This window comes from Natrix helvetica, assembly GCF_964273705.1.
Source record: "Natrix helvetica genome assembly, chromosome: 2".
Taxonomy (NCBI): Eukaryota; Metazoa; Chordata; class Lepidosauria; order Squamata; family Natricidae; genus Natrix; species Natrix helvetica.
The window spans coordinates 61,501,982-61,521,827 of record NC_138552.1 but is presented as its reverse complement, the minus strand read 5'-3'; positions in this window follow the sequence as shown (position 1 = coordinate 61,521,827).

Genomic DNA, 19,846 nt, shown 5'->3' with positions numbered 1-19,846 from the left:
ATGGCAAACTGCCAAATTACAGTGGTGTGTTTTTCCACATGAAAAAAAAGGTGTAAAAGAGGTTCAACACGCCTCCAGTGTGTTTAACACAAATATTTTTATTTTTTTAAAAATGTACTGCAAGTTTCCATTTTTTCAAAAAGGGAATAAACAATGATGTTCCTGTTTCCAGATATCACTGTGACACTCCATGGCCAACCTAACCAGGAACGATCCCTTCTCAAAGAAGGAAAAAGAAATGTACATGTCTGCTTGCCTTTACTCCAAATCAATGTTTCTCCAACTTCGGGGTTTTAAGTTAGATGGACTTCAATTCCCAAAATTTCCTTGTCAGTGTGGCTGGCTGGAGATTTCTGGGAGTTGTAGTGTACATGTCTTAAAGTTTTCAAGTTTGAAAGACCCTACTCTAAAGAAACTCTTTGGTCATATAAATAGCAGAGATAATTCAATGAACAGAATAAATATTGTTTCTATAGGAAGAGTAAGGAATAGTCTATTCAAGTAGACACCTACCTAAATTTGAAAGTGGGTTATTATTTCTTTCTAGCATAGCAGTTGTTATCTCTGAACATATTTATTTTTATGGGAATGATTTTCTTTTCCTTTCCAGGAAATTGAATTGCATTTTGAAGTGTCCTATCATGGCAGGAGGTAAAGTGCCAAATCTTTTGCTTTCAATTGATTCATTGTACATTAAACAAGTTTCTCGTTTTGCATGAAAGACCTAGACTGATACTCTTCCCCTAGGATCCTAGGTTTAAGGTAGACCCAACTTCCATGCAGTCAAGTATAAACACCACTGCAGAAGATTTAAAAATTGTATTTAAATTGAGCAAGATGCTAGCAATAACCCTAAGCAGATGCTTTGGTAAACTCAATTAACATATTGCATAAGAGTCAGGTACAGAGTTACTAGACTCAGCCCAATATACATATTTTAATTATAATTTCTACACAGAGTTTACATGAAATTGTTTTTTCAGTCTTCCTCAATCTGGAGCCTTCCAGATGCATTGGGAAAACAATTCCCAGAATTTGCAAATAGCATGCTGCCTGGAATTTCTGTGAATTACCATCACAACACATCTGGTGGATACCAGATTGAGAAAAGTTGCGGTATTGCATAAGCTCTGCATAACAAGTATTACTCTAAGCCCATACCTACTGAAATGCTTTAAAATGTTAATTAAATACAAAGAGATGGGGTGCATAGGCATATCCCCAAATCTTGCTGCTGAAAATACCTACCTCAAAACTAGTGCTGCAACTTCTCTCCTTCCTAGAGAGTCATTCTATGTTTGCTTCGACACTCTTGGTATTGTTATGATATAATACCATTAAATAAAAAAGAATGCACAGTAGTGTCACATGTTGATGTTTCTAGAGTAATAATATTTAGGAACTCAAGAATGGGACATATAGCATTGATATAGGTCATTGATGGAGAACGCTTTTCTGCTCGGGTGCGCTCCCCTGACACATGCATGCACAACCCCTCCTGCTGTCCCCACCCTCCCCCGCATGTGCACAGGTCTCACTGAAGCCTCTGGATTTCCGGTAGGCCTGTTGGGCTGTTTTTTGCCTTCCCCAGGCTTCAGGAAAGCCTCCAGAGCACTCCGGAGGCTCTCCTAAAGACTGAGGAGGGAGAAAACGGCCTCCCCTGCCCTCCAGAAGGCGCATACCCTCAGATATGGCTCCACATGCCACAGGTTTGCCTTCATGGATATAGGTCAATGAATGAAGCGTCTGTTCCATTTAGAACTTGAGTGGGAGAAGAAGACTGACTCTCTTTTAAGAGATATATCCTGACATATGATTTGCTCTGGCCTGCTGAAGTTCAAATATAGTGTTATTTTCCATCTTTTGGGAAATGCCAAAATGTCTTTGACAGGCATTCCTAAAGACTATGACCCATGGCAGCTTGATTATGCAGAGTGTGATAATACTGTCTAAATATTTCAGTTCTCAGGCTTTTGCTCCTATCTACTACACTGTCTTAACATGGCCTGGTCCAGATCACCATTCAAGAGGGATTTACCTTGATCTGTAAAGGGGAGGTCAAGACAAGGCTGCCATAGCAAGAGGCTTCTAGTTTTGCTGTGGATATTATGAGAACATTAATAAAATCACCCATTGTATTGCATCAGTGGTTTGTAAATCTTATGGAATTTTTTCCAAAAAGAGCTGAGCTGTTTTCCTCAAACATCTTATCTATTTCTGTCATTGCACAAATCCCGCAACTATTTCAAACACTTCAGGACTTGCTGAAATGTTAACTATTGCCTAATAGGCTGAAGGAGGATTTACTGAACAGCCCAAAACCAGATCATCAGTGTGGCTATTAGATAATAGCACGCACACAGACACACAGACACACACAAAATCTGAATTCTACATACATTTTCCCAACATTTTATCTCTTGCCAAGGATAATGGCTGGCCTGATTGTATGCCTTCTTCAGCATGTTAATATTTCCACAAGAATGGCCTAACTGCTGATTGACAGAAGGATCTCATTTATTATTCTTCGACAAAGTAATATTTTTTTTGGTCAATGCATTCTTGCATTTTTTGGAAAAGCCACATGATAATACAGAAGGCAAATTTCTGAATGTTTAAGTCTGTAGTTTGGGGGCTTACTCTAGAACAGTGATGGCAAACCTTTTTTGGCTCGCGTGCCACAAGTAGGGGGAGCGCAGGGGGGTTGAGTGTGGGCATGCCGCACCCATAATGGAACGCGTGACCCCCCCAGTGCGCATGCGCGCACAACGCGTGACCCCCCCATTTTTACATGCTTTTTTTGCCCTCCCCAGGTTCCAGGGGCTTTATAGGAGCCTGGGGAGGGTGAAAAGAGCCTCCCCCGACCCCCTGGAAGCTTCAGGGACCGTCCCTGAAGCCTTCGGAGTGCTTAAAACCACCCTCCGAGCAAACCGGAAGTGACTTCCGGGTTGCTCGGAGAGTCGTTTTAAGCGCTCCGAAGGCATTAGGGAAGCCTCTGGACCATCCCTGAAGCCTTCAGAATGCTTAAAACCACCCTCCGAGCAACCCGGAAGTCACTTCCGGTTTGCTCGGAGGGTGGTTTTAAGCATTCCAAAGGCTTCAGGGACGGTCCCTGAAGCCTCCGGGGGGGCGGGGGAGGCTCTTTTCGCCCTCCCCAGGCTCCTATAAAGCCTCTGGAGCCTGGGGAAGGCGAAAAATAGCTTTAAAAAAGGTGAACTCAGCTGGCCAGCGCACGCATGCGCGCTGGCCAGCTGACAGGGCAGCGCCTCACGTGCCCTGACAAATGGCTCCGCATGCCACTTGTGGCACACCTGCCATAGGTTCGCCATCATTGCTCTAGAACATGGATGGGAAAGAATGGCCCTTTTATGACTTGGGGACTTCAGTTCCCAGAATTCCTGAGCCAGCATTCTCAGGAATTCTGGGAAATGATGTCCCCAAGTCATAAAGGCACTATCGTTCTCCACTTCTGCTCTAGATCCGTGGTGTATTAACCATTAAGCAGATTAAGCATGTGCCTAGGGCACCAGGCCCAAAGGGGCACCACAAAGTTGAAGGGAAAAAAAACCAATGAAGATTTGTACAGTATGTACAAAGGAGGGGGGCACCAGGGGTGGGTTCCGGCTGGCTTTACTGCTGGTTCACTTGTGTGCGCGCATGCGCAGTTCAATTAAAATTAAAAACAAGATAGTGGTGCCAACGGCACTGACCAGAGAACCAGTTCAGGGGCGTGGCAGGCCTGGGTTGTTGCCGGTTCCAGCAACCCATGATGCCCTACCACTATTGATTCAGCCAAACCTATAGGAACCCACCGTTTGGAGGCAACAAGATTTGTCAGTGCTTAGGGCACCAGTGAGCCTTAATCTGCCACTGCTCTAGATAATCTCAAAAAATGACTTCTCTTGGGGTAAGCTTGCTCATTCATCAAATTGCTGCTCTACTGGTCATTAAACAGACATTTCATAGAAGGTAAACCACAGTAGATATGGTGACTTCAGGGGATATTCTCTACATTTCCATCTTTCCCCTTTTATTTTCTATTACCCATTCCCCTCTATTTTTATCTGGGACAGGTAATCTGCATTCCATATTATGATTAATTCGAATTTTAATTAAAAGAAATTAGAGTAAAATCCAAGCTGAGCTAGAAGCTAGGAGACTGTGAGTTCTAGTTCTGCCTGTAGGCATAAAACCTGGTTGGGTAATTTGGGTCCAGTCATTGTTTCTTAGCTGAACCCAACTCAGAGAGTGGTTGATGTGAGGAAAACAGAAAGAGGAAGGAGTATTATATATGTTTGCTCCCTTGAGTTCCTTATAAATTTTAAAAAGTAAAGTAATAAAAGCAGGATAAAAATCTAATAAATAAATCCAATCAATAAGTAAGTTGGGCATCGAAGAAAGGTTCTGTAAACAGACTGTTACAAACAGTTCCATTGTTGGGGATTTCAAATTTTATAACACTTTTCCCTCACTATTCTATATCTTCCATATGAAAGAGCTGGTGGTAAGAATGTTTCTAAATAACAAAAAATGTTCCAAACATCAGGGAGATAGCATCATTACATCAAACATTTGCAAAATTCCACAATGAAGGACGTGTCCAAGGAACAATGACTACTGCCTGTTCAACAAATTATATTTTTATGTAAATCATGGTTTAGCTATTATCCCACAAACCAACCATTCCTATTGGTCTTCTCCAACTTCAAAGTGAGACCAGGAAAAGAATGATGATCCTCTCTTACTCCATAAGATTATTATTTGCACTTTGTGGTATTTTACAGTGGAATGCAACCATTTGTTAGCAAACAGCATGATGGGCTTGTATGGAAAACCTCCCTTATCAGAAGGAGACAGAAGCATTCTATTTTCGGCATGAATCCTCAACAACTTTGCCACAGACTGTGAGAGGCAGCGCAGAAATAGAATCTTCTGGGATCTGTGCACACCCAAGCCCAGATTCTTTTGCTCTCTTCTCTTCTTCTTCTTCCCCTAGAAAAAAATATATAAATTAGCATACATGTCAGTTCAGAAACCTCCCATACTTTTGTTTCAATTTATTGAAGAGTAACAAGAAATATTATAATCCCAGACTGGAGGCATTATTAGTGCCATAATTTTTTGTATTGTACAGATCATTAATCCCATATCATATGCACTCACAAACTGCATTTTTTTTGCAATGTGAATAATCAAGGGATTCACCAAAATTATTAATTCTGGGTGAGTCATTGATGGGATTGACACCCTTTCTCCAGCCCCAAGCAATGTTTCATGCAGTGTGCATGTATGTCTTTAGCTAGCTAGCTACTTAGGGATGCCAGCTGCATGCCTGGTGATGTAGTGACATCAATCAAAGGTTAGGGCCAAAAAAGATTATTCTGTTGTTGTCATCATTTGGGGGAATTTATTTATTTCACAAGTGTGGTAGTCTATCCTAATCACTGACTGTAGGAAGCACAGAGCAATCCAATATAAACACAAATTACAAAAACATAAAACTTCAAGATAAAACTGTGGGAGAGAAACAGTCTCCAGACGCTAAATATAGCAGCCATTGTAACCAGCCGCCCACACTCCAAAACCCTGGCAGAAGGAGTTGTTCTTCACCTCTTTTCCAAAACATAACTGGGAGGTGAGGTCAGAAAATGATTCACCAAGCTGGGATAGTTATCAAAAGGCGACTTCTTGCCTTCTCATCCTTCTCGGCTCCTGGGAAGAGGATCAGAAGCATCTCATCCCTCCAGATCATGTTTTTCAAACTTGGCAGCCTTAAGAAGTGTGGACTTCAACTCCCAGAATTCACGAGCCAGCATGGAACCTGAAGTCCACCCATCTTAAAATTGCCCAAGTTTGAAATACACTTGGGCAATTTTGTTGATCAGGACATGGCGCTCCACTAAAGAGCAACAAACAGATAGGTCACAAGTGTGGGAAGGAAGAGGAGAGATGGCAAGAAGTGATATGGGTTTCCTCTATGCTTGACCTGTCTGACTGGCTGTGTTTGACTATAATTTAATAGTTATTTTCATTAACAGTAGTGCATGACCATAACTGAATGTGTAACTGAAAGTCTCTGCTTATTCTGTGGTTTCCTGTGAGGGACAGGGAGCAATGCGTAACCAAGGGGTTCAGTTCTCACATCATGTCCAGTGACACGTAGCCTATAAAATATATAAAATGGCCGGCAAGAATGCAAGTGGCACTGTGTCCCCTCTCATCCTGTTTAAAACAATCTGTAAAAGGTGTAGCAGTGCGAATCCCATTTTAGGAGAAGCAAGAGAAAGCCTGCATTAATAATTTTGGAATGTAATGTACTCATTTGGGACAGAACCAGCTGGCAACCAGCTGGCAGAATCCAACTTTCTTTCCAGGTTTAAGTTGTTCTCTAGTGCTAAATCTCTGTGTATTAAACGTTCATATAATGCATTACCAGGCAATCCTAGAATGCTACTTAGGCATTACAAGGGCAGAAGTCACTTGCTCCTGCATGCCAAACCAAAATGGCCACAGAGGACCCTGATCAGGAGAGGCTGCACCCGTAGCAGCCAAAACTAACTAATAGAAGCTGGGAGAAATCTCAATCCATGACAGTGTCATCAACTACATTGTTGAGAGCAGGATTTAAAATTGTGTCCATGACAAAATTGTATCAGACAAGGGGAAACACATTATTTTAAAAATGGGGCAAGTGACAAGAGCAAGAGCACTTACACTTATATATTGCTTCACAGTGCTTTACAGCCCTCTCTAAGCAGTTTAGAGAGTCAGCATATTGCCCCCAACAATTTGGGTCCTAATTTTACCAACCTCCGAAAGCTGAGTCAACCTTGAGCCAGTGAGCATCAAACTCCTGGCAGTGAGCTGAATTAGCCTGCAAAACTGCATTCTAATCACTGCACCACCACAGATCCTACTAATGAATTTGAGCTGCCTCTGCCATGAACAGGGGAGGGTATAAAAACCAAGCCCTGAAGACATATCCTGAAAGACAGCAAGGCGTCTTCATACTATAGTCAGAGGAATGTTAAGATGAAATTTATGTCAATCTCAATCCTGGTCATAACATCCATATAGTGCTTTTGGTAGGATGTACAGAAGTTGTTTATCATTGCTTTCGCCATGATCCCTGACCAAGTGTTAACCAGGGCCAATCCTCCTTTATTTTTAACTTCAGCCAAGCACAGTCAGATATTTCTACTGCTGAAGCTTCTATGAATTTTAGTTTATCAGGATCACAAAGGATGATGCCATTCTCCAACCTCTATATTTATATCCAAACTTGAGAACAGAGCTTTCCATGTCCATTAATTAAATGTTTTCAAAGCATTGTCACCTTACTTTGCTCTACAAATCTAAATATAATTGGCAAAAACAAATGTACAGATGTCTGAGTAACCCAGGTGTAACAGCTTTTGCTTTTTAGAAAGAAGGAATTCTACATAATATTTTTAATATTCTAAATTTCCCAAGAGAAAGTAAACAAAGGCAGAAATATGCTTTGGCTTCTCTTTACAGGGAATACAAAGGAAATGAGGATTTCACCCTTCTGACCTGTTTCAGCAAAAATATGCCCACCCCATGCAGCAATATTTTAATTTGCTCCTAGCCTGACTCCAGCAGAACAGCAAAATCATGAAAGCTGCACCCTTCAGTTTTCCATTCCTTCTCCGCTAGCTCTGCTTTTGATTCAAAAGAGTCAGAGAATGCATTAAAGTTATTCAAATACTGTACAAGATGAAGCTATTTTCAGTTTTTGATCTCCTTCCATTTTAGAGTGCTGTGAACACAACAGCCTATTTAACATTCCTGGCAGGGTTTCTCATGCTAAGCAAACACATATGTCATGCATAGCATTTCTAAAAGTAATGTGATGGCATTTGAATTCACTCACTACTTATGTAGTGTCAGCCAACTCTTAAGATTCAAGGCAAAAGAAGAAAAGAAAAGAAAGAAAAGAAAAGGATAGTACATAGCCCATTACCTGCTGTAATATTGGGGAGTGTTTATTATTAATATTGATCAATAATTACTATAGTTGTATTTCTTTCCTCTTTAAAGCAGATTTTTTTCACCCCATTATAAGAAATAAGGAAATGAGATAACTGAGTTCTTGGTGTTCTTTCAGCATGATTTCATAATGCATAAAATTATCAGGTCTTGAGGTGGTATTACTTTCAAACAGTACTATAAGTAGCTCCCTGTTGTGGCCCAGCAGGATCCGTTTGAGCTGCTGATGGACTCAGATAGCGAGGGACCATATGAGTCAGCCCTGGATGATGTGGAGGACCCTGTGCAGGGTTCATACTCAGAACAAGGACCAAAGAGGCTGGTTGGCCACCAGGAGACGCCTGAGGCATGGAGCAGTGGGGAGGATCAAAGGTAGTTTGTCCCTGATGCTAGATTGAGAAGGGCTGAGAAACGGAAGCAGCAACTCTGTAGGCAGACTCACAGAAGATGATTAAGCACAGGTGGTTGCGGATTGGCCCCTCCCAAGAAAGATTATAGGTGAGGCATTGGGAGGGGACATTTGCAGGAAACAACCATTCGAATTAGTAGTTAAGAAAATCTATCTGTGTATTCTAGCCATGTCTGTTCATTTGGACTATCTGCGTTGCTTCATTTGAATTATCTGGGTGGCTGCAGAGCTAATCTATTGAACGTGAGTTGTCTGGGCCCTCAGCCAAAGGATTCGTTATCTTAGTAATTAAATAGTGGCAAACAGCCAAGCCTGTGTTCTGGTTTACTCACAGGCATGGAGTAGGGTCAGAACAGCTACCCTATGTTCAGTGGTGGGTTTCAAATTTTTTTGGAACCTACTCTGTGGGTGTGGCCTCCTTTGTGGGAGTGGCTTGCCAGCCATGTGACCTGGTGGGAATGGCTTGCCGACCATGTGACCGGGTGGGAGTGGCTTGGCAGTCATGTGACCAGGTGGGCATGGCTAACTTGGAAAATGTGGTGAAACTCACTTAACGACGCTCTTGCTTAGCAACAAAAATTTTGGGCTCAATTGTGGTCATAAGTTCTCTTTCTTTTTCTTTCTTTCATCTCTCTCTCCCACTTTCTTTCTTTTTTTCTTTTTCTTTCTTTCTCTCTCTCTCTCTCTCTCTCTCTCTCTTTGTCTCTCTCTCCCTCCCTCCCTCTCTGTCTCCCTCTGTCATTTTCTCTGTGTGTCTGTGTGTCTGTCTGTCTCTCTCTCTCTCTCTCTGTATCTCTGTCTCTCTCTCCTCCCTCCCCCATCTCTGTCACTCTGTGTGTGTGTGTCTGTCTGTCTGTCTGTCTCTCACTCACTCTGTGTGTGTGTGTCTATCTCTGTCTCTCCCTCTCTCTCTGTCTCTCTCCCCTCCCTTCCTCTCTCTCTGTCACTCTGTGTGTGTATGTGTGTGTGTGTCTCACTCATTCACCTAATCACTCACTCTGTGTCTCTCTCTCTGGGTTTCTCTCTCTGTCTGTATCTCCCTCCCTCCCTCTCTCTGTCACTCTGTGTGTGTATGTGGGTGTGTCTGTCTCTCACTCATTCACTTAATCACTCACTCTATGTGTGTGTGTCTCTCTCTGTCTGTCTATCTTTCTCTCCCTCCCTCCCTCCCCCTCTCTCTGTGTGTGTGCGTGTGTGTGCGTGTCAGTCTCTCTCTGATTCCCTCCCTCACTCCCTCTCTCTGTCTCTCTTTGTTCCTCTCTCTGTCTGTCTGTCTGTCTGTCTGTCTGTCTCACTCTCTCTCTCTCTCTCACACACACACACACTGTGGTCACCTTGTTGAGTGTTCCAATCACATTTGAAACACTCAACAACTGGCCTGCATTTATGGTATTTTGCAGCATTCTGCAGTCATAGGACCAAAATATATGGTTAAAAGTACCAGGCAGCGGCGTTTTTCCTTGGGGGTCTCCTCAGAACATCCCAAAACTTCGGAGGGAAGCTTACAGCCCGGAGCAGGAGCAAAGCCCCTTTTCCAACTGGCCTTTCCTCGCTTGGAGGGCTTTGGACGGAAGCTTCTGCAGAAGCCTGGGCGAGTGACAACAAGTTCCCGCCGTTACGAAGTCTCCAAGGCTGTAATTTTCTAAGCTGTGCGCGCGCACCTGTTTTCCACGGCGTGGAGCAGCGGTGAGGTTCTGCGTGGCCGGCAATGACTCCGGAGGCCATCCAGGAAGATGAGGAATGCGAGGGGGGACCCTGCCCCCCACTGATGGCCTCCGGAATCATCGCTGGCCGGCCAGAGCCTCGCTGCTGCTCCACGCCGTGGAAAACAGGCGCGTGGGCACAGTTCAGAAAATTACAGCCTCGGAGACTTCGTAACGGCGGGAACTTGTTGTCACTTGCCCGGGCTTCTGCAGAAGCTTCCCTCCGAAGCCCTCCAAGTGAGGAAAGGCCAGTTGGAAAAGGGCCTTTGCTCCTGCTCCGGGCTGTAATTGCGCCTATGTTTTCCACAGAGTGGGGCCGCGGCCAGAAGACAAGGAACATGAGGTAGTGCAGCGGTGGCGGGAGTCAGGGCGCTGCCCGCTGAGCAGCACGACCCACAGCTAGCCCAGGAGCAGTAGCCGCCCTGCGCCATTGCTCACTACCACTCAGGCCGGAGCCCGGGCAGGCACGCAGAGAGGGCGTGGCAGCAGCAACAGCAGCCGAGCAGGGGGAACGCTTTGGGGGGCACTGAGGGAAGGAAGGAATAAAGGAGGCTGCAGGATCCTTTGCCCTCGGCTAGGTGCTCGACCGGACTGCGCCCGTGTGATCTGAGCAACACGCGATTCACCTCACTCACTGTCTCCCTGGCGACGGGACAGCGCTTGCCTGCGCTCCACCAGCTCGGGCGCGACCAGAGAAGTTTCCTCACTGGAGCTCCTGAAAGGGACGCAGGCTGCCACCGCTCCACTGAAGACATTTCTTTGAAGAGAAACTTCTCCGGTCGCGCCCAAGCTGGTGGAGCGCAGGCAAGCGCTGTCCCGCCGCCAGGGAGACAGTGGTTGCTCGGATCACATGGGCGCAGCCCGAGAAGACATTTCTGAGAAGAGAAACTTCTCAGAATTTTTTGCATCGGGGGCATGCTGCAAGGGGGGGGAGTGAAGACCTTTTCCAGCTGGCGCAAAGGACTTCCCCAGACTTTCTTCAGTGAGCACGGGCCCGCACCTCCACCACCAACAATCCGGAAAAGGTCTTTACTCCCTCTCTCTTGCAGCAAGCCGCGATGCAAAAAACGCCAAGGGGGCAGGGCAGGAAATTACTTCCGGGTTCATTGACCAAACGGATCGCGCGATCCGGTGCGATCCGGCAGAAACCCACCACTGCCTATGTTGAACACAAAGAAACTGGAGTACCTGAAAGTGCCGTGCAAGGGGTCTATCACTTCCTTCCCTCCTTATCCCAATGTTCCTCAGAGATCAGTAAATCAGGGGTGTCAAACTGGCAGCCCACAGGCCAGACGTGTCATATGCAGGCCATGCCCATCCCAGCTCCGCGAATAATCAGTGAATAATCTGGCTACCCAGCCTCTATTTGAAGTCTGCCAGTAAAGGGAAACAAATCACTTAGTGAGTCAAGCCATTTCATTGGATGACATCTCTTGTAGATATATCAAATACCTAATTTGAATCTACCAGTACTTCCCTGCAAATATAGTCCACTAGTTCTGGTCTTGTTCTCTGGGACAATACTGTTAAGAAAAAGCCCATCCCTCCTCTATATGACAATATTTAGATATCTGATCTCCTCACATGTACTCGTCTGAGGCTAAAGGTTTTCAGCTCCTTTAACTCTTCCTCATAGGACTTATTTCCACATCTTGGTGGACCTTCTCTGAACTTATACCAATTTATTGATACCCTTTTTAGAAAACTCAAGCAGAGTTCAATTAAGGCAGAGTAGAGAAGGACATTCTCTCCTGGGATCTGATCTCAGTGCTCCTATTAATGCATTCCAAGGTAGTATTTGTCTCTTGAGTATCTATCCATGTGACTCTTGTTGGCTCCCTTTCATATATCTTAGTGTCAATTCAGAGGTCCCCTAGCCTATATTTGTGCCTTATGTTTTTCTTATATTCTGAAGAATTTTACATTTCTCCTTGTTAAATTCCATCACACCCATTTCAGCCAGAGGTTTTATTCAGCAGGTTCTGACAGGTTCTGGAAAACCGGTAGGGGAAATTTTGAGTAGTTTGGAGAACCAATAAATATCACCGCTGACTGGCCCCACCCCCATCTATTCTCTGCCTCCTGAGTCCCAGCTGATCGGGAGGGAATGGGGATTTTGCAGTAACCTTCCCCTGCAGTAGGGTGGGAATGAGATTTTACAGTATCTTTCCCTTGCCACACCCACCAAGCCACACCTTGCTCACCAAGCCACACCACACCTACCAAGCCACGCCCATAGAACTGGTAGTAAAAAAATTTAATCCCACCACTGATTTCCGCCCAAGCCTTTCTAGTTCTTTCTGGATCTTTTCTTTCATCTACTGATTTAGCCAATCCATTCCCCCAATTCTGTATTCTCTACAAAATCTACAGATGTCCCCTCAACTGCTTCCTCCAAATTATTGATAAAAGTGTTGAACTGAACAACCCTATGCCATTCCACACTTTATTTCCCTGTATGCTGAAGTTGAGCCATTTGCAAGTCCTTTTTAGGTATTCTTCAGTAACTGTAACCCCATCTAACAGTATTAACACGTTGCTCATATTTTGTCAAGTTTTGAAGGAGAATATAATGAGCCACTTGCTCAAAGGTTTTGTTGAAGTCCAATTTTAATATGTTTGTACAACCACCCTGGTCTGCCAAACTAGTAATTCTATCAAAGATGGATATAAAATAAGTTTGGCACGATTTGTTTCAGACAAATTCTAATTCCTATTAATTTTAGCATACCTGTCCAAGTGCTCAGAAACATGCTGATAATCTGTGCCAGCAGCTGTTTCTATTATCCAGTCTTTTCTAATAATCAAAATCAGAAATCATAAGTGAATTTTTATGTTTTAATGTAAAGAATATAAGGGGTTTCCAATCAGCCATAAATGAGGATATTGGGGTGGGGGGATGTGGATTTTTGCTAATCAAAGAAGTTAATTTAGACAACTCTACAAGTTCCATCATCTTTATCAACCATTTCTCCATTGTGGATAGTCTCAAACCTTTTCCTCTAGTTTCTTGTCCATCAGTCCTAAAAGAAAAGTCTCTGGTTTCAATTGTACTGCAACCTTTAAAATCTTCTGAATTAATGTATGTATCTGTATCCTTTATATGGGGCAGAGGTTTAATATGTCCATCAAGTATGATAAACTATCCCTTCATGCTGTTCACATTTCTAGCGTGTCTTTATATATTGTAGACAATTTCTCTAGTGACAAATTCCAGCAATACATCATTTTATAAACATTCTCTTTAATATTACAACATATGTAAGTTTCATTCCTTTCACCACCTATTTTCCCATTGGTCCATTTGTATATTATAGCCAAAATTAGGCTCTTTTATCACACATTCTTTTATTTGTTTTTCTTCTGTTCCATATTACAACAAACATTTATACATTTTAGGAATAATATGTTTATCATTAGTGCATAATTCTATTTCAAACTCGGTCTCACTTTGTTCAAAACCATAAAATCTTTTATCCACTTAAAATCTTTGAATTAATTGTACATGAGAAAACCATTGACAAGGCTATTCTTCTGTTATCAAATCTTCTCTTGATTTCATTTTATAATCTCCTTGAGACAATTCTGATATATTATGATAAGTTAATCATTTATATTTACTTATCATTTTTCATCTATAAAAGGTCCCTGGTGCTGAAAGACCACAAGGGCAATTTCAAGCAAAATCTAAGTTTATCTTTATACTCTAAGAATGGTCTGCCTGACATAAAGATTTTTAAAGTCTAACATAAAGGTAAAGGTTCCCCTCACACATATGTGATAGTCGTTCCTGACTCTAGGAAGTGGTGCTCATCTCCATTTCAAAGCCAAAGAGCCAGCACTATCCAAAGACGTCTCTGTGGCCATGTGGCCGGCATGACTACACACCGAAGGCACACGGAATGCTGTAATCTTCCCACCAAAAGTGGTTCCTATTTTTCTACTTGAATTTTTACATGCTTTCGAACTGCTAAGTTGGCAGAAGCTGGGACAAGTAATGAAAGCTCACTCTGTTATGTGGCACTAGGGATTTGAACCGCCGAACTGCCAACCTTTCTGATCGACAAGCTCAGCATCTTAGCCACTGAGCCACTGCGTCCCCTTTTAAAATCTACCTTTAGCTTAACTTTATTATGCCTTAGATATCCAATGCCACCCAAATCTCAAATGGTGATCTTCTAAATCCAATAACTTTCTATATCTTAACACCAACACACAGCAAAATATAGTTTCAAATCTGGTAAACCCAATTCTTCTCTTTCCTTCACATGTTATAATATCTTTCATTCAACTCATAGTTTTTCCCATGCTATACAAATTTATATACATCAGATTAACAGAGTTGGAAGGGACCGTATGGGCCATCTAGTCCAAGCAGGAGACCTTACATCATTGCTGACAAATGGCAGTCCAATCTCTTCTTGAAAGTCTCAAGTGATGAAGCTCCCACAACTTCTGAGGGCAAGCTGTTCCATTGGTTGGTTGTTCTCACTGTCAGAAAGTTCTTATTTCTCGGTTGAATCTCTCCTTGGTCAGTTTCCATCCATTATTCCTTGTCTGGCCTTCAGGTGCTTCGGGAAATAGCTTGACCCCCTTCTCTATGTGGCAGCCTCTCAAATACTGAAACACTGCTATCATGTCTCTCCTGGTCCTTCTCTTCACTAGACTAACCATGCCCAGTTCCTGTAACTGTTCTTCATATGTTTTAGTCTTCAGTCCCCTAATCATCCTGGTTGCTCTCCACTGTACTTTTTCTAGAGTCTCAACATCTTTTTTATAATGGGGTGACCAAAAATGGATGCAGTACTCTAGGTGTGGTCTTACTAGGGCTTTATAGAGTGGTATTAGTACTTCACTTGTTCTTGATTGTATACCTTCCTTCCTCCATTGGATGGATTATTTTTATTAGATTTTAATTAAGCTTTTTTTGCATAACCATATTACTTCCTTCTGTTCAATCACTGGATTGTTTCTAATTTCTAATTATTGCATTCACTTTTAAGAACTTTTATCCTCCTCCTTTTTCTATTAGTGATTCTTCCATGCAATCCTTCTCTTCTTTGCTCTCTGAATTATTAAAATCAGCTTACTTGAAACCATATATGCATTTGATCAATTTTACTTTCCTTTAAAACCAAGAATTCCATTATTACGTGATCACCTTCCCCATATGTAGTTTCTTAATTAAATCTTCCTTATTGGTTAATAACAAATCAAGGATTTTTTTCCTCCTTCTCCAAGAGGGAAAAAAATGCAAACAAGACAGGTTAAGAATTTCCTGGAAGGACCATGTTTCATAGAGGTTGTGTGTAATAGAGATTGGAGTAATTAAACCTCTATCATTACCGGTTCATGTTTCTTTTAAAGATCTGCAATTTATTTTTGGAAAACATAATCCCCCCCTTTTTTTCTTTGTTGCTGGGTAAATAACAGCCTAGCAGGCATCAACAATGGCATTGCTTTTATTCATTCCACCACTTATTTTCACCCAGATGCTTTCTATATCAATTACCAAGTTCATTTATTTGAATTTCTAAGCAGGAGTGGATATTTTTTTAACATACTGTGCTACTCTTTCTCCGCTTCCATTTCTTCGGTTCCTTCTAAACAAAAGGCATGCTTTAACTGCTATATTCAGTTATAGATGTTATTCTATCAGGTCTTTGTTATATGTATTAAAAAGCATTTGCTTTTCTGTATTAGGAGTTCAATCTCTTCTTGCTTATTGTACATATTCTGAACATGAGATTACAGACAGCAACCTATATTGTACCTGCTTCTTTGGAGTGTTAAAAAAGTCCAACACAACATTCTTCCATCTCCCTCTACAAAGTCCATTTTTAATCTGTAATACTTTCTCAAACAAAGGTCAGAAATTCAATGTAGCATCGTGGAAGGTTTAGTAGTTGTATTAAATATTTATATTTAAAACAAATGCCAATATTTTCTTTTTGGATTATCAATTTTCTTAGAGTCAAGTGCAAAACTGAATGAAACAATATACGTAGATACGTGATTGCATTTAACATCTCTTTTAAAGTTTGTTTACGGTAACTTTCCATTCACATCAATGTATTCATTTGTTCCTCTTTTGAGTGAATAATTAAGGCTTAAGATTCAAAGAGAGAAATCAGTGGGGCCATTGAGATAGCTTTTTAAAAAAATATCTGGAGAAAGATCTCCAATAAAAATACTCCCAATTTATTACAGGCTAAACCAGTGATGGCGAACCTTTTTTGGCTCGTGTGCCATAAGCGAGGAGCAAGGGGGATGCGCAGGCATACCACACTCATAATGCAATGTGTGACACACACCACAGCGCATGCGCGCTGGCCAGCTGACAGGGCAATGGCTCGTGTGCCCTGACAAATGGCTCCGCGTGCCACCCGTGCCATAGGTTCACCATTCACCAGCTAAACTGTTCTAAAGATTAATTAAAGATGTATCTAAAGAAACATTAGGTTATTATCGCCGGACGAATTAGTGATTAAAAAAAACCCTTGGATTGTGCAGAGATGGACAAACTAACCCTAAAATTAAAGGACAAAGAAGAATCAGAATACTACGAAATTTGGAATAAATGGTATGAATGGTTGGAAAATAAGAAAAATAATTAAGCCGAAAACAATATACATAAATAAACATAGAACCGTATGTAAAAGTAGGTAAATATGTAAAAGATCATAAAAATGTATAGATAAGATGACATAATGATGTAATAAATGGTAAAGAGAGGAAAACATATACAGATACGACTATGTAACATTGTACAAACTGTTGATATAAAGATTGTAATATGTGATGAAAAGACAAAAACAATAAAAAATTATTATTATTAAAAAAAAGAAACATTAGGTTATTAAATAGCTTAAAGTACGTTTGCTTAAGATAAATGTGTCTCATTTAGAAGCATAATATTGGAGGAGGGACAGAGATAAAACAGACCAAATTACACTGGACTATCATCCCCTTTCTGGTGTGTGTGTGTGTGTGTGTGTGTGTGTGTGTGTATGAAAAAAGTGATGCCAAATTATCTTTTGAAAGAGATTGAGGGAATCCATGGACATAATGTATCTTAGCCACAGGAAAATACATATTGCCCTCAACTTACAACTCCAATTGGGACCAGCAATGTCACTGAGCAATGCACCCAATTTTACAAACCTTTTTGCCACAGTCATTAACAAATTGCCAAGGTCATTAAGCGATTCATATGGTCATTAAGCAAATCCAGATTCTCCCCTTCAGTTTGTTTGCCAGAAACTCCTTGGGAGAGTCATAAATGCCAATCACATGACTTCAGAATGCTGCAGCCATCATAAATACATCCTGGGTTACCAAGCACGCTGAAATTTTGAGCCAGTAATTAAGAGTAAAGACCAGTCATAAGTCATTTATTTTTCATTCAAATGTCAATTTTCAATGATTGTTAAACAAATGGTCATAGGTTTAAGATTACCTATATTCGGCAAAATCTCAAATGACATTCTCGTTAATAAAATGGTATCGTGACGAGACAGTTGGCATGGTGATTAAGGCATCAGTCTGGAAGCCAGGAGACTGTGTATTCTAATTCAGTTTTAGCTGAAGCTGGTGACTTTGAGCCAGTCACTCTCTCTTTGCCCTAGGAAGCAGGCAAAGGCAAACCACTTCTGAAAAATTTTGGTAAGAAAACTGCAGAGACTAGTCCAAGCAGTCACCAGGAATCAATGCTGATTGAACACCACAAAAACAAACAAAACCATGTGTACTAAATGACACAACTATTAATGAATTAATAACAGGCTGAATGACGGTATCAGTTTAGAAATAGGGTGTCCAGTTCTGAGCATCATTATCCCTAAAATATCAACAATGTGGAATAAATTCAGAAAAAGCTTATCAAGATGTTGAAAGAATAGAAGTGAAGTCCTGAATACATTTAGCTCCAGAAGAGAACATGCTTCATTTCTGAGATAGTCATCTTCTGAAACAAGTTAGCAAATACTGTGCTGAGCAGGAAGTTGGACTAGATGACCTCTGAGATAGCTATCAACTCTATGACTCTATGAATAAACATCGCAGACTCACACACCAGTTCTTCTGGTCAGATCCCATTTAATTATGTAAGTGCTATTACAGATATTATTGATGCCACACAGCTTAGAATTTATCATCAAATTGTTTTATTATTGCTTGACAAACATCAATCATATTCAAAACAAAGTGATTGACAGAAAACAATAAACTGTTATCCCGTTTCATTTTGTTTCCTAGGCCATACAATACAACTATGTTTTGCTCTGTACTAATTCCATCTTCTTCTTCCAGTCTCCAACCACAGGAAGTGTATTTGCCTTGCATAGTCTGTTAATTTCAGATTGAACTTGACCATAAAACTTGATCACCTCCTCTTCTTCTGCATCAGTAGTTTGAACATAACCTTGGAGAAGTACCGTGTTAAATAGTTGCCACTGAAGTTAAAATGTATTATTTAGCCACTGACTGCATTTTCCTGAAGTAATGTCTTTGCTATATCCTTCCTGACCATGGAAACAATGCCAGTCCTTTGTTTTTTGCATCCATAACAATAATGAATATGAATCTCTGATTAAAAATATTTGATTCCAACGCACTTGCTGATTGTTATAATGTTAGTGTATAGTCAATTCATTTAAACAATCAACCAGTGGGATGGCTTGCCTTCAGGGGTTGTGAGTGCTCCATCACTGGTGGCTTTTAAGAAGAGACTTGACATCTATTAGTCTGAAATGGTATATACCTCTGCTTGAGCAGATGGTTGGACTAGAAGACTTCCAAGTTCCTTTCAAATGATAATGATGATAAAGCTGTTGACCTTTCCATGTTTATATATTTCATGTTTCCACTGTAATTCTGTCTTTGCAGCTGTAGATTGTCTTTTCCTCCATGGCAATACCAGCTACTAGATGCCCTAAGAACTAAGTCTAGCCACATCATAAGCACTATTAATATCTGAAAGTATCTCAGCTCTTTTTCAGTAGTATGTTGAGCGCCATCCAACCCAAAGGAGGCCATCATCCAGCACTATATAATCAATCATTTTATTTTGTCTATCCATGTGATTCCCCCCCCCCACACACACACCAGTAAAATACAGAAGTGGTTTGCCGCTGCTTTCTCAATGATACATTTGCTCTTGTCACTAAAGTGATGAGTGGCCTTCAGGATCTCCCTATTCCATTGCTACTTGATCTAGGTGTTTGTTTGCTTCAACTGCACAGCTGGGGTGACCTTTATACTCTGGGTGAGTTTGCTGGGAGAACATCCTTGGCATTTTCCACTCATCCCTTTCAAGACATCACCACTTCAGATAAAGTGGAACACTGGGAAGGCGGGTCCAAATAATTTACTACTGTGTAAAAAGAGTAACACATTCTGATTTAGATAAACAGTTTTAAAGTGATAGAGGTAACCATAACAGCTCAATTTAGAAAAGTTCCATTGGAATCAATGGTATTTACTATTGAATAAACATGCTCATATGTAGGAGGGCATTTATTATATTGTTTTTTGTCTACAAAAATTGATATCTATGCATACATTTACTTTCATCAAGAAATATTATGTCACTTGCACAGAGATTATAGAGGTAGCATTATATGAAGCCCCTCATTATGCAAATTCATTCCACCTCTTATTTAGCTCAGTGTCACCTTTTGTAAGCAATTTCATTCTATGAATACCTGATTACTGAGATTCTTTG